The 12,443-nt window shown below is 31.0% G+C and overlaps 1 protein-coding gene across 6 annotated transcripts in view; it reads left to right on the forward strand.

Annotated features, from left to right (window-relative positions):
* The window catches only part of LOC128186905 (uncharacterized), an 82,346-nt gene that overhangs the window by 57,997 nt on the left and 11,906 nt on the right, over positions 1-12,443 (forward strand). For 5 of the 6 annotated variants that reach the window (XR_008244002.1, XR_008244000.1, XR_008243997.1 and 2 more), the window contains exons 4-5: positions 11,291-11,344; positions 11,599-11,725. The gene's annotated coding sequence lies outside the window, so the exon portion shown is untranslated. Of the gene's footprint in view, positions 1-10,800; positions 11,022-11,290; positions 11,345-11,598; positions 11,726-12,443 lie in introns of those variants that run through there. The other variant, XR_008243998.1, reaches the window with a different exon arrangement.

Here is a 12,443-nt window from a genome sequence, read left to right on the forward strand (position 1 = left end):
CATACTTTGATATGTCTGACCCTTCGATATCCTAATACGCGATTGCATGTTGTAAAATACATAGGTCATCAACCTGCAGTGCATGTACGCTCATCAAGTCAAGCATACCGTCCAGTAGGGCATTAGACCACTGACCTATATTACAGAGTAACCAATCATGTTGGAGCTTCGCACAGGTCTAGTGCGTAGGGTGTATATATACGATACATCCCACAAACATAGATATTTTGGTTTTGTAGGTAGAACAAATGAACTGAACTTAAAATTTACAGAATCAAGAAAATGGATGTTGGAAGTGATCTCAGAATTTCAAATGGTAACTCCAATATAGCGGATCAGGACAGTCTTCTTGAAGAAATAGTGATGAAACTCAGAAAAATTGGGGACGAATTCGATTTGAATTCGACTGAGAAAATGGAATTGTTAAATCTGGTGAAGACTTGTTTTCCGCTAAATTTGCTTGATTTATTGAAAGCAAAAATTTCTACAGTTTGCAGTCTCACAGATTTAATGGAATGATGACTTTTTTCTCAACACAGGACAAAAACTTTCTGATGTGAAAAGCTGTGTGAGCGGCTTCAAAATTGCACCTTATTTCTGCGAAATGTCTTCAGAAAAATCCTTGGGAAATTGTGAACAAACTATACGCTAGCCCGAGTGAATATGGTTTAAATGGTTCTCTGTCTAATGCGTTCGAGTACCAAAGAGTGTGTTGGTTTTCAACGTAAATGAACTGTAACTATTTTAATCAGTGTGCCATATATTTATTGAACTTTAGTTTTACATAGACTGTGATATACTTTTTTATAGCCGGTGAGATTTAGATTTGCTATATGTTACAAATTTATCTGGAACTTAACCCAGTCAAATGCAATTGCATTGAATTAACAAATACATTTGTATTTTTAATAAAAATGTTTTATGTTTCTATATTCAATGGTTTTTCTTAGTTAAAAATATCATACTGGTGTATATGGGGGTTTTTTCTATGATGCCTGGAACATTTAAATAGGAAAAAAAAGTTCAATGCAAAATATTTTTCTCTATATCAATTATGCGTATTTTAACAAAAGTGGAGTGTAACACTTACCTTATATACAAACAATCCTTCTTCAACGGACGTTTACCTATCAGGTATTAAACAGATCTTCCATTTTTGGTTCTAGAACTCATTCGTCAATACTCGGTGTCTTTACTGTTTAGAATAAAGAAAGTGTCTGTCAAACTTTGCTATCCCTCCTCATTTTCAAAATGCATTCCAACACTAATGCATTTGGTAATCATTCAAGAGAACGAAAATGTCGCAGTTTTTATCGTTGATTGGTTTATGTTAAACTTGTATAAGTGTTAAATGACTGAGTTGTAATTCGTCCTTTAAGCTGTAATAGGTAGAAGGTATTCAAAAAGAAAAGGTATGTTTTTGACAAGACACTTTAAGGTGGTATGGAACACCTCCATATTTTGAAGTACTTCAAATTCAAATAAAATCAATTTGTAATCTAACAGCATAGTGCAACAAGATAGAATTCTTGCTATGAATCTGTAAGTCATGAGTTCAATTTCAGCTGGGGCTTTTATAATATTTACCTTTCCAAATACTTTTATATCATATTTTTTCGGTTAAAAAAATGTGATATTTGAAAATTCAAATACGATGAAGTCGATTAATTTTAATGTACTTTTATTCACATCAGCATCGATATTTTCAATACAACCTTAAAAAGATATTTTAAATAGAAGCTGAATGCATGTATTTTCACGTATTTCATTTAATAAAAAGAGTATTTAATAAACGACATTTTTCATAATATTGTCAATAAAGAGTTCATGTTTATTGAACTGAAAGGTTTCTGTCAGTACTCAAGCAGGTAAAAAAAACTTTGTTATTCTTAATGTATGCGGCTTTTCATTACATAGCCATCAAAACGTAAAACTATTTCAATTTCTTTAATGATTCTTAGTTATAAACTCAGGTCATACGTGTATGTTATTATTCATTATGCATAGTAATTTTTATTTCAGATGTTTGGGTTGAAGCAAAAAGTCTTCATTGATTACATATTGTCGCTCCACGTTGTTATATATTGACGGTATAACCAATTTACTAATGCAGTGAGCAAATACGAGATCAAGCCCCTAATAAATCCTACGTGTTCATTGGGTTAGTGAACCTTAGTAACATGTGGGAAAGAAATGTATAAGTATCTATATATTTCACTGATGGGATTTGTTCACACGTGTTTAATGATTGTTTTCTTCCAACACAACTATACCCGTGAGAAAATGCTCTAATCATATATTAATTATGGAATATAGATTTAAAAAAAAGGAAGGGTAAATTCAGAAAACAGAGTTCGCCTAATTAGGCAAATTATGAAGGGGTAGCCAGATGTCGGCCATAGTATTTTTTATTTTGATTAAAATATGTAGATGAATTAATACGCTTTTGACTACATGACAGATACCTATACGAAAATACTGGCTTCAAGATCATTATTTTTACACTATTTTACTCACCAGAACAATATTAGATATACTAATTGTCAATAGGAAATCAAAGTACTTAAAGGACTGAAAGACAGGGTCAAATTTATCAATTTTACAATAAATTTTCTTAATCAATGCTATCTGGGATCAGTTTTTCTCCATTCCTTATATTCATACGCTTGCAACTCTTCCACCATTGTTCTTTTGTTCCGTTTTTATGATAAAATAACTTAAAATATTACATGGAGCGCGAATCAAATTTAATAAGACTTCCAAAAAACTCATTGAATAAGCTCTCATAGGCGAAATTCTTTCAATCATTTTAGAACTATTTCTTATGAGTCAACGTATACTCTAAATTCGTTCGTACATTATTGGTCCATTCCATAAAAAGGATGAATGTAAACAGAGTAAGAATAAACATCAATCGTCCTTTTTGGGTTTTTTTTTTAGAAAGAACTGTTAGACTAATCTTAGAAACATGAAAAAATATAATTCCACTGTTTTTCAAATATTGATTCATAGTTATCTTATCTGTGTACAGATCAATCATAGCCATTTCTGCACTCTTTTTTTAGCTTAGATTAAATTGATGTGTTCTACGCGAGCCATCTGGTTTGAGTCACTAACTTCCTTGCTCCTTAGTCTTTTGAAGTTGGATTTCTTACTTGTTGTCCAGAAAAAAAGTAAATGACATTTATTTCAATAATGTATTTTATTAAATGATCCATGGAACTAAGCCTATTAATCTTTACCTTTGTACCGGGATATAAAATCGAAATTTCGACAAGGTCGAAAAAACTTTCTTATCATGAAGTTTGATACTGTTTCGCACTTTCACTTCAAATCTTGAGACCAAGGGTTGGGGCATCATTTTTCACAATTTATTTTTCCTTTTTCCTATTAATGCATTATAAATATCCAAATATTCCAAATGTAACTTAATTATGATAAACCAATAACAGATATATCTGATGTTATAAATTAAATATTTGACCTTAAAATAATAAACATCTTGTGGTATTGGATGTTTCTATCGTTTTGTTGGGAAACTTGTCAGGCATAAAAACACATGCCATGCCAAAAAGAATTTCTGAATGAAGGAAATGATTTTAAACTTCTGTAAATATCCTTTTTAATAACTTTTAAAATAAAATTGCGCCGCGTATAATTTAAAAAAGGACCCCCTATTAAGAAAACTTTTTTAAAAAAATGAACAACTCAACGTATATTTACTGTTAGAGCAGTACAAACATGGAAAAAAATAATAATAATGGTACATGCTTTGAAAATGTTTTATTTGGGTGATGATACCATATCATTTTGTTTGGTTGTAACAAATATGGAAATATGCTAATGATTCTGAATTTTCAAATTTGTTATCTTTTTTAGAATTTTTAAGGAGCTTTCGGGAACAAAGATTCTATATTTATAGTTTACAGAGTTATTATCGTATACCTACATACTTTATGAAACGTTATTTATCCCCTGTGGTACAGCTGATGGAATTAATTGATTCATGAAATAACTTCCTCTTCAGGCATTGACCACTCTGCATCATTAATGAGTAGCAGTTGTGCCAAACGAGCGGCTTGGGCAGGAATAGTTTAATTAACTCGTCGAAGAAAGGGGAATCATTTAATATTTATTCATTTGATGAGATATCGGCGCTTCTGATTGGTCGAAAAATTTCTTTGATACCTGCATCAATAAAATTTTAGCCGGATCTACTTTTCTCAACTGTTCTGATCTAACACTATTTATAGAACGGGAATTTCCAAGATAAACACTGTCAAGAAAATGTAAAGTTGTGTCTGTTTTATTGTCAGCAAACAAAATGCAACCTTGTGAATATAAAAAATTGAAAGTTTAACCTTCAAATATAAACAAAACACATTATTTGATTCACGAAATAAAAAATTAAGCGTCTTCTCACAATTTCGTCTGCTTGACTGAGATCGATCAACATTTACAGCGAGGCTGGCTGTTCCTTTTTCAGGAATATTATAACGAACATATAGGCCTATAAACTTTCATGGTAACACTGCTGTTCAAATTTGGTAACGATAATTTTTTGATTTACACACGTAGGCTAAATGATCGGTCATCAGAATAAGCGTCGAAAAGAAAAGCTATGAGTGATGCATCAACTCCTTCTGCGCATTCCAAGCGGCTGATATACCATTTAAGTACATCACTGGCTATCTAGTTACCACAACGTTTACAAAAGTCGCTTATACATACTATTCTCTGTCGACATATCAGCTATTTTCATCCACGATCGCCTTTCCTTGGATGGTTATGTCCAGTTGCATATTCCAGCGATCTCGCATGAAAACTAGTTTTATTACGAGTTTTTCTGCACAGTGAAAAATATCACAAGCTATCGCATGTATTTTCCTTTCGTTTTCAATTCAGCCGGTTCAGATTTTAACTCAATATTTGTGTTTAATCCTTTAATTCAGCTCAATAGCTCTGCATCAGCTGAAGGCGCATCCATTTTGAATATTGTAGCTGTTGTTGTTTTGTATTCATACGCGCCGCTTCATTTACATTATTTACATTTTTGATCAATGACACATCACATTTTTTTATTTGAAAATGTTTTATTAAATGATAAGAAATGAAGAAAATAATTTTTCTATTGATCGACGTATCAAAGAAAAAATTGACCGGAAAACTTTTTCATCAATGCGCTACGCGCATTGATGAAGTTTTCCGGTCAATTTTTTCTTTGATACGTCGATCAATAGAAAAATTATTTTCTTCATTTCTTAAATCACCTTTGTTTCATATACTCTTGTCCATGAATATTTCCAAAAATATTTTATACTCAGAAAAAAATACGGAAGATTGTAAAGTCATCATAGGCACTTTAAATATTTGCAAATCATCAATGCATCTGTCTTATAATATATTCCTGTATGAGATTTTTGCTAGACACATCTTTGATATTTATATTTATCAGATATTCTTCTAAGGATTTTTTATTTATCGGTGAATATATCATCATCAAACTCCATATTTTGAAATACGATGGAATCATCATTGTTTGTGGGGGCCAATCTTTTTGGCTTTTTATGGTTATTCTTGCCCACAAATTTATATCTTCACGAACTCACGTCCCAACGAACCATGAAAATTGTGGCTACCCACCAACATTGACCCCCGCAAATAAAAATGATTCCACTGTAACAGACTTTTGTACCATTCGCCCAGATTGTTCTAGCATCACCAAAAATCGTTTTAATGCTTTGAAATTTTGGTCAGTGTTTATTTCAAAAATTTTACTCAAAGTTAACTTCAAATATAAAATGAACTTGTTGAGTGTGCTTTGTCTTAAACATTGATTCAATATTACAGAGGGTGTGTGAGAGTTCAGCACTAATTTCATTAGTAATACAAGATGTTCATTTAATCAATCTTCATTCTGACTGTGTACTTGTGAACCAGCCTACCAAAAATAAAACTGAATCATTCATGATTATCTATACATAATCAAAATGAGTAAGATGCAACTCATATATAAAGATATATCTATAATGAACATGCAAACGTGACTTCCTTTATACGTGAATTTAACAATCTGGTACGTGGTGGTAATTAATTGCGGAAACATATTTTATGTTTTACATGCACTAGCACTTCATTCCTTTGTTTTGTTTCCTTTTCGCTATTTCCAGTTGTTCTTGAGATTATTCAATAATGTGTAAAACAACGTACAAAACTTAATTAAAGAGGCCCTATTCTTTGGAAACACGGACTATCCTTTGTTAGCTGATAAGAAAAGTAATATATTTGAAGTATTAAAAAAAGTAGTTTTTCCATTTAAGAAAAAAGTATTTTAATTACCCTTACACCCATCGCTACAAAAATATCTTGTATAAGGTAGTTCTGATGGCTTTTCAATGAGTTTAAAGTCGAATTTATAGAAAGATAAGTGGGAAATCATGGATCCGTCACATTCTGAACAATGAAAGGAAAATTTTGCAAGACAATCTGCATGTGTTTATCTACTTGTATAACAACCGTATTTGAAGTTATTTCATTTGTATTTTCATAAGCAGCAGTGAGAAATAAAGTTTTGCATTTCTCAAAACAATCGTCAAAATCCAGAGTGCTTTACCAATTTTCTTGCTTAGTGTACGGAAATGAAATGGTATTTGATCGATGGGGAATCGAGTGAAGAGCGAGATTGTCCATTCCGGCGAATTTATTGTGAATTGGCTCCCTGAAAACCTAATTACTGGCAATGACCTGGCAAGGCTGATTTTTCTGGTGGATAAATTTGACGAAAGGCCAGTTGTTGACCAAGTTCTGCCTTCGAAATTAAGAGCACTTACAAAAACCCTGTTTGGAATTGAGAACCGAAAATAGTTTAAGACATGTCCTTAAATCGATAAATTCCAATCAGATGTATAGACGTCGTAACAAAACATAAACATGTGAATCGAATGCCATCCTCCCCATATGAAGTGTGGAATCGCCTAAATTCGTTGGATCCAGTTTTTATTTAATATAGTACTCGTCATTTTGGTGGGGTTTTTTTCGTTGAAGATGAGTTTTTTTTTAATTTTCACATACTTTACAGCGTCAAAAAAAAAAAAAAATATATATATATATATATATATATATATATATATATATATATATATATATATATATATATATATATATATATATAATAAAAAATAACAGAAAGCCGATTCAAAACTCTACCGGTTTCATTATAATCTTCAGGAGTTTTGAAAAATCACCATAGATACATAGGTACATACATTTTGAAATGTATGTACCTATGAACCTATGTATCTATGGTGATTGTTCAACACTTCTGAAGATTATAATGAAACCGGTAGAGTTTTGAATCGGCTTTCTGTTATTTTTTATTATTTTATACTTGCGTGGATTAACTTTACTCATTTTGGATTATATATATATATATATATATATATATATATATATATATATATATATATATATATATATATATATATATATATATAAGATAAAACAATTTCGCAACATTCTATATAAAATCATGGGAATTTGACATCATTTTAAAGAGCTGCAGGTCAAGAGCTTGTTTAATGTTATGCTTTGTTATGCATTGTTGTGCATAAAAATAAGATTAAGGAATGTGTTTATCTTGAGACAAATAATATACTTCAGTAGGAAACATAATAGTAAAATGCTTCGGACGGTTGCACTTAAACTCTCTCTCTCTCTCTCTCTCTCTCTCTCTCTCTCTCTCTCTCTCTCAGTCGTTCACACTTTCTTCTTTCTATCTGGTTCTTTTTTTGTAATTTGGATTTTTTTTCTCAGAAAACTGATCGTTTTAATACGGAAGTCCATTCAATACCCTTAAACACGACGATTGCCAACTTGTAATGAAAAACTTCCCGTCCCTGATAAAATAACTGCAAGGATACACAGCAGACGAAAATGATTATCGTTGTATAATTGATTGTACTCCCTATCGTGACAGAATCAAGTATCAGATTAGTGTACCTAAAAGTAGTGCTTAGAAGAAGGTGAGCATTCAAAATTAACCATAAGTATATGAATACAAATTTTATGTAAGAAAGACTTGATCATGGATGTAAGCTTGCATTTTGTATTAATAAACTACCTGTATGTGCTGTACAATTCTTTTTCTGCCCCAGATCCAAGTTATTAATAGAACTTGTAGTTTAAAGTAGTGATAAATACGTTCAATTTAGGATAGTTAAAAAGTATTTCTAGTGACATAATAATTGACGTAAAGAGTCATTAAAAATCATTTTATTTTTAACTTGATGTTTTGGAGCAGGTATTTCCCTTCTGTCGGACCTTATTTTAAAGCAATATGAGCTGCATTTTTCATATTGAGGTTTTTTTTTTTACTTAAATGGTCTTTTCTACAAAAATGACAAAAATATCATGGCTTTTTAATTTCTGTTAGCCATATTTTTGTGGAAAAGGCCGTTAAGAAGCCTTATTTGGAGCAAAATTGAATTATTGTCGTCCTGTACAAAAATTGATTTGCTATATATTCCTTAGAAAAGAAATATTTCCTTTGACAAAAATTTTGATTTTTTCAAATCTTATTTATAATAAAAGTTTAAGTTATATGCAGACTTATCATAATCGCAGGTTTTTGCAGCAAAATAAAAATCTAAAAAATACAGCTCATATTGTTATTAATAATATTATTATTATTAAAAAATAATGATTTTTTTTTTGAAGAGGTAGGTCAAGAACCGTTAATTTTTTGCGAGATAATTAGGAAATAATGAAAATAGGGCTGTGTGTTTTATTATTAATAATGATTTAGAAAACTGCTAGGTGATTGGTTAGTTTTATTAATTATTTAAAGAGGCTTCCTTGAATAGAGCTTATTTAACTCATATGGTGTGGGTTCAAACGTTAGGCTTTATTTTATGTACATGTATAATGTTTGTTTTTTCTCTGCCACCCCCCCCCCCCCCCACATCTTTGAGGTTTTTTAACGCTTTTGTGATTTTTTCATTTTTATTTTATTAGATGCATAGATTTTCATTTTGTTCTGAACGATATATAATCGGCACGATGAATTCATCTACAAAGTTAATCAAAATAGCATTTCTTTGGAAGGGGATTTTTCAACTATATATATGTTGGGAAGTAAAATAAAATTTCGAGTTACATGTATTTAAAGGAGAAAAGCGTACACTGCCTGTCGAATCCCCCGTACCTAGGATATTTAATCTCATATTAAAAATCTTTGAAGGTGTGCATCAGTACATGTATAATATTAAACGGCATTCTCTGATCATTAATACACTTACATTTATATTTTTCTTCTTATTTTCGTTTCTATATTTTCTTTACAATTTAATTGTAATCTCAAAAAATCTCTGACTGTGCTAGCTCTATTGTTTTTATACGTAATTTGGAATTGTCTAGATCATAATGTATTTTCTGTCTTTATCTGTAGAGTTCTAAATGTTTTCTAAAATAATTCTAGATTCACAAAAATCAAAATATTATATTTTACCTTAAAGGAAACAAAAGCGTAGAACTTAAAGATAAAAGTCCACTAGGATTCGAACATCCTCTCATTTGAGAGGTACTGTCTACAGTCCTCGGCCTATCACAGTGAGCTACAATTGCACATGTTAGTTGGTGTGGATAACTTTTATAATTTGACAATTAAGAATAAATTTTTGAAGTTTTTAGTGATAACCGCGAATTTTGACCTAAAATGGGTCTAGACTCCACTTTAATAAATCAATAAACAAAAATGAAACTTATCCTTTTTCTGAAAGTTCTTATAGGGTGGAGTGTAGACCCATTCACACCAAAAATTGCAATTTGGCTAAGTAAAAGGTCAAGATTTAGGCACAAAACGTCGTGTGGCTTAAGGTGGCTCACTACACCTTGAATTTATTTTCTCAAATCAGCAGAAAATTACTTGATTATGATAGATATCATAATGGATAAGAAGTATTTAAGTAAAATAGGGAAAAATCTGCCTGCAATTTTGGATGAAAAATTACCTTTCCTAAAATTTAATTCAGTTAACATAAACAAAAGTTCCTGGCGGGTTCGAACTCATGATCAGCGGTCCAGAAGCCCAATACTTTAACCATTGAGCTACAACGATATACAACCCAATCGAACGATATAAACAGTTTAACAAAACATTTAAATCGCCATCTTGTGACGTAGTGTCTTAAAAAGTATAAGTCTGGGTGTAGTGAGGTACCTTAATTTGGAAACCTATATCTGTTGTGTTTATAGAATGAAAATACGCTATTATCATGCATCGTGAAATTTATAGTATAAACAATGTGGAAGAGAAATACAATCAAAGATCGATCTCACAAAGTCTCGAATATAGTAAGAGGTGTACTCTAGTGTATGTTTTAGTGCCAGGTACAAGTATTATTGTATGAATATTAGTGCTAGGTAATTAGTGCAATTGTTTGAATACACATTTAAACTAAAGGAAATAATGCTTAATGATATGAATCAAGATGTGTGATTTTTTTTCATTTCGCCAATTATGCACGCAATTTAATTAAGTTTATATCATGTTATTAATTAAATTAGCTATTGAATGAAGGATTTTCAAAAAGAATAAGTTTATGACTTTGTGAGATTTTGATTCAAATGTATATCACAAAGTTGTGAGAGTCGTTTCACTCTTTGATAGTTACTGTACATTTAATTAATCTTAAGACCTAGTTAAAATATTAATGTCATCTTTCATGGAATAATTCATTAGTTGTACACCTATCCAATGTATCATTCATGTTTGAGGTGCGTTACAGTACCAAGTTTCACACGAGTTTTCACATATCATCATGTACTTATGTACATAATTGATATACATCTCAACACATGAAGTGGTTTAATCACCTGCCAACTTTAACAGGGATTGGAACGATGTATCGAACATTCAGTTCCGGGACCGATTCTTATCAGGAAGTACATTCTACGAGTTATATCAATACACTAATTGTGGGTAAATTAGTGTTCAAATTCGGATTTTAATATATTTTAAAAAGGTACATTTGTATTCTTCTTTCAGTGTTGTTTTGATCGATACATAAATCATCGAACATTTTTTTATTGTTTTTAAAGAAATGTGCAACCAATGCCGTTTTGATAACTATGAATATTAGGCAATCGTTATTTATTATATTAAGTTCAAAGATTACTTTAACGACGCATTATTTTTAGGCTAATTTTGATTTATTTTTTTTTACAAATTGACTTTACTATTTTAAATTTTAAAAGCGGATGTACATGTTATTTTCATGTTTGTTTTTCTTAGCCCAGATGACACCTACACAAACAAATTATTCGACAGAAAACTATGGTGAAAAAGGTTTGTTATTTTTTTGTGAAATAATTTGTAAGGTCATGTTAAAGTCTTCTAGAGTTATCTTATTTGCTTATTAATGAGGAATAATAATGAGCTTATTCTCATAGATTACATGTTCACGTTTATGGTGAGTGAACACATGGTTATGATCGGTATTTTAAGATGATGATAACATGGATTAAAAGCAAATTACATTCTAACTTGGGATATTTGACGAATTATTTCATTGTACACTATTTCAAAAACTCTTCTTCTAGAAAACAGTACAAAGAGTCCACGTTTGTCCTCAATATATGGTGATTTGCAGACATGGGCCATTCTTGCAGGGGTAGCCATTTTGTTTCTTCTGTTGGTTGTCAACACGGTTTCAGTTATAAAGAGAAGGTACTCTCTCTCTCTCTCTCTCTCTCTCTCTCTCTCTCTCTCTCTCTCTCTCTCTCTCTCTCTCTCTCTCTCTCTCTCTCTGTTAAATGTAAACCAAATATATAATTTGATCATTTAGAAACAAAAAAAGTACAGCTGTATATTATTCAAAATATTTTTCCTTTTTGTGCCAATTGGTAATACTAAAGCATATTGACACAACTTCAAAAGGTCGAATACATATAACTTGGCATTTCCTTGCAATAAAAATGTGTGTAAAGTCCTTGTAAACCGGTAAATATGAAAAGACAAATGCACATGAGATACAAGATTTTAATTGATAAGGAAGTTTCAGAAATGAATAACTATCGATTCTAAGTTGTTAGGTTTTTTAAAACCAAAAACTTTATATAGTGTTCCGGAAGTTGCTTATTTCTTTATATAACATGAATAGATAATGGGGACAGTATACCTAGGTATACCTAGAACTAAAAAAAATCTTACCTACCAAATTGTTTCCCCCAAATTATGAAATTCCTAGTCCGTGGGGAAGGGGGGGGGGCTAGTATACCAATTACTACAATTTTCAATATCACTATTAATATTTCAATCTTTTTAATGTTAATTTAGGAACAATTATGTTTTTATGAAAAAGTTGAAAGGGGGGGGGGGGCTGAATCCTCCCTGATGCTTAGGCCTAATAGTTAGGTCTAACTTTGCATAAACCAGCCAAGCACTT

This window comes from Crassostrea angulata, chromosome 6, assembly GCF_025612915.1.
Source record: "Crassostrea angulata isolate pt1a10 chromosome 6, ASM2561291v2, whole genome shotgun sequence".
Taxonomy (NCBI): domain Eukaryota; kingdom Metazoa; phylum Mollusca; class Bivalvia; order Ostreida; family Ostreidae; genus Magallana; species Magallana angulata.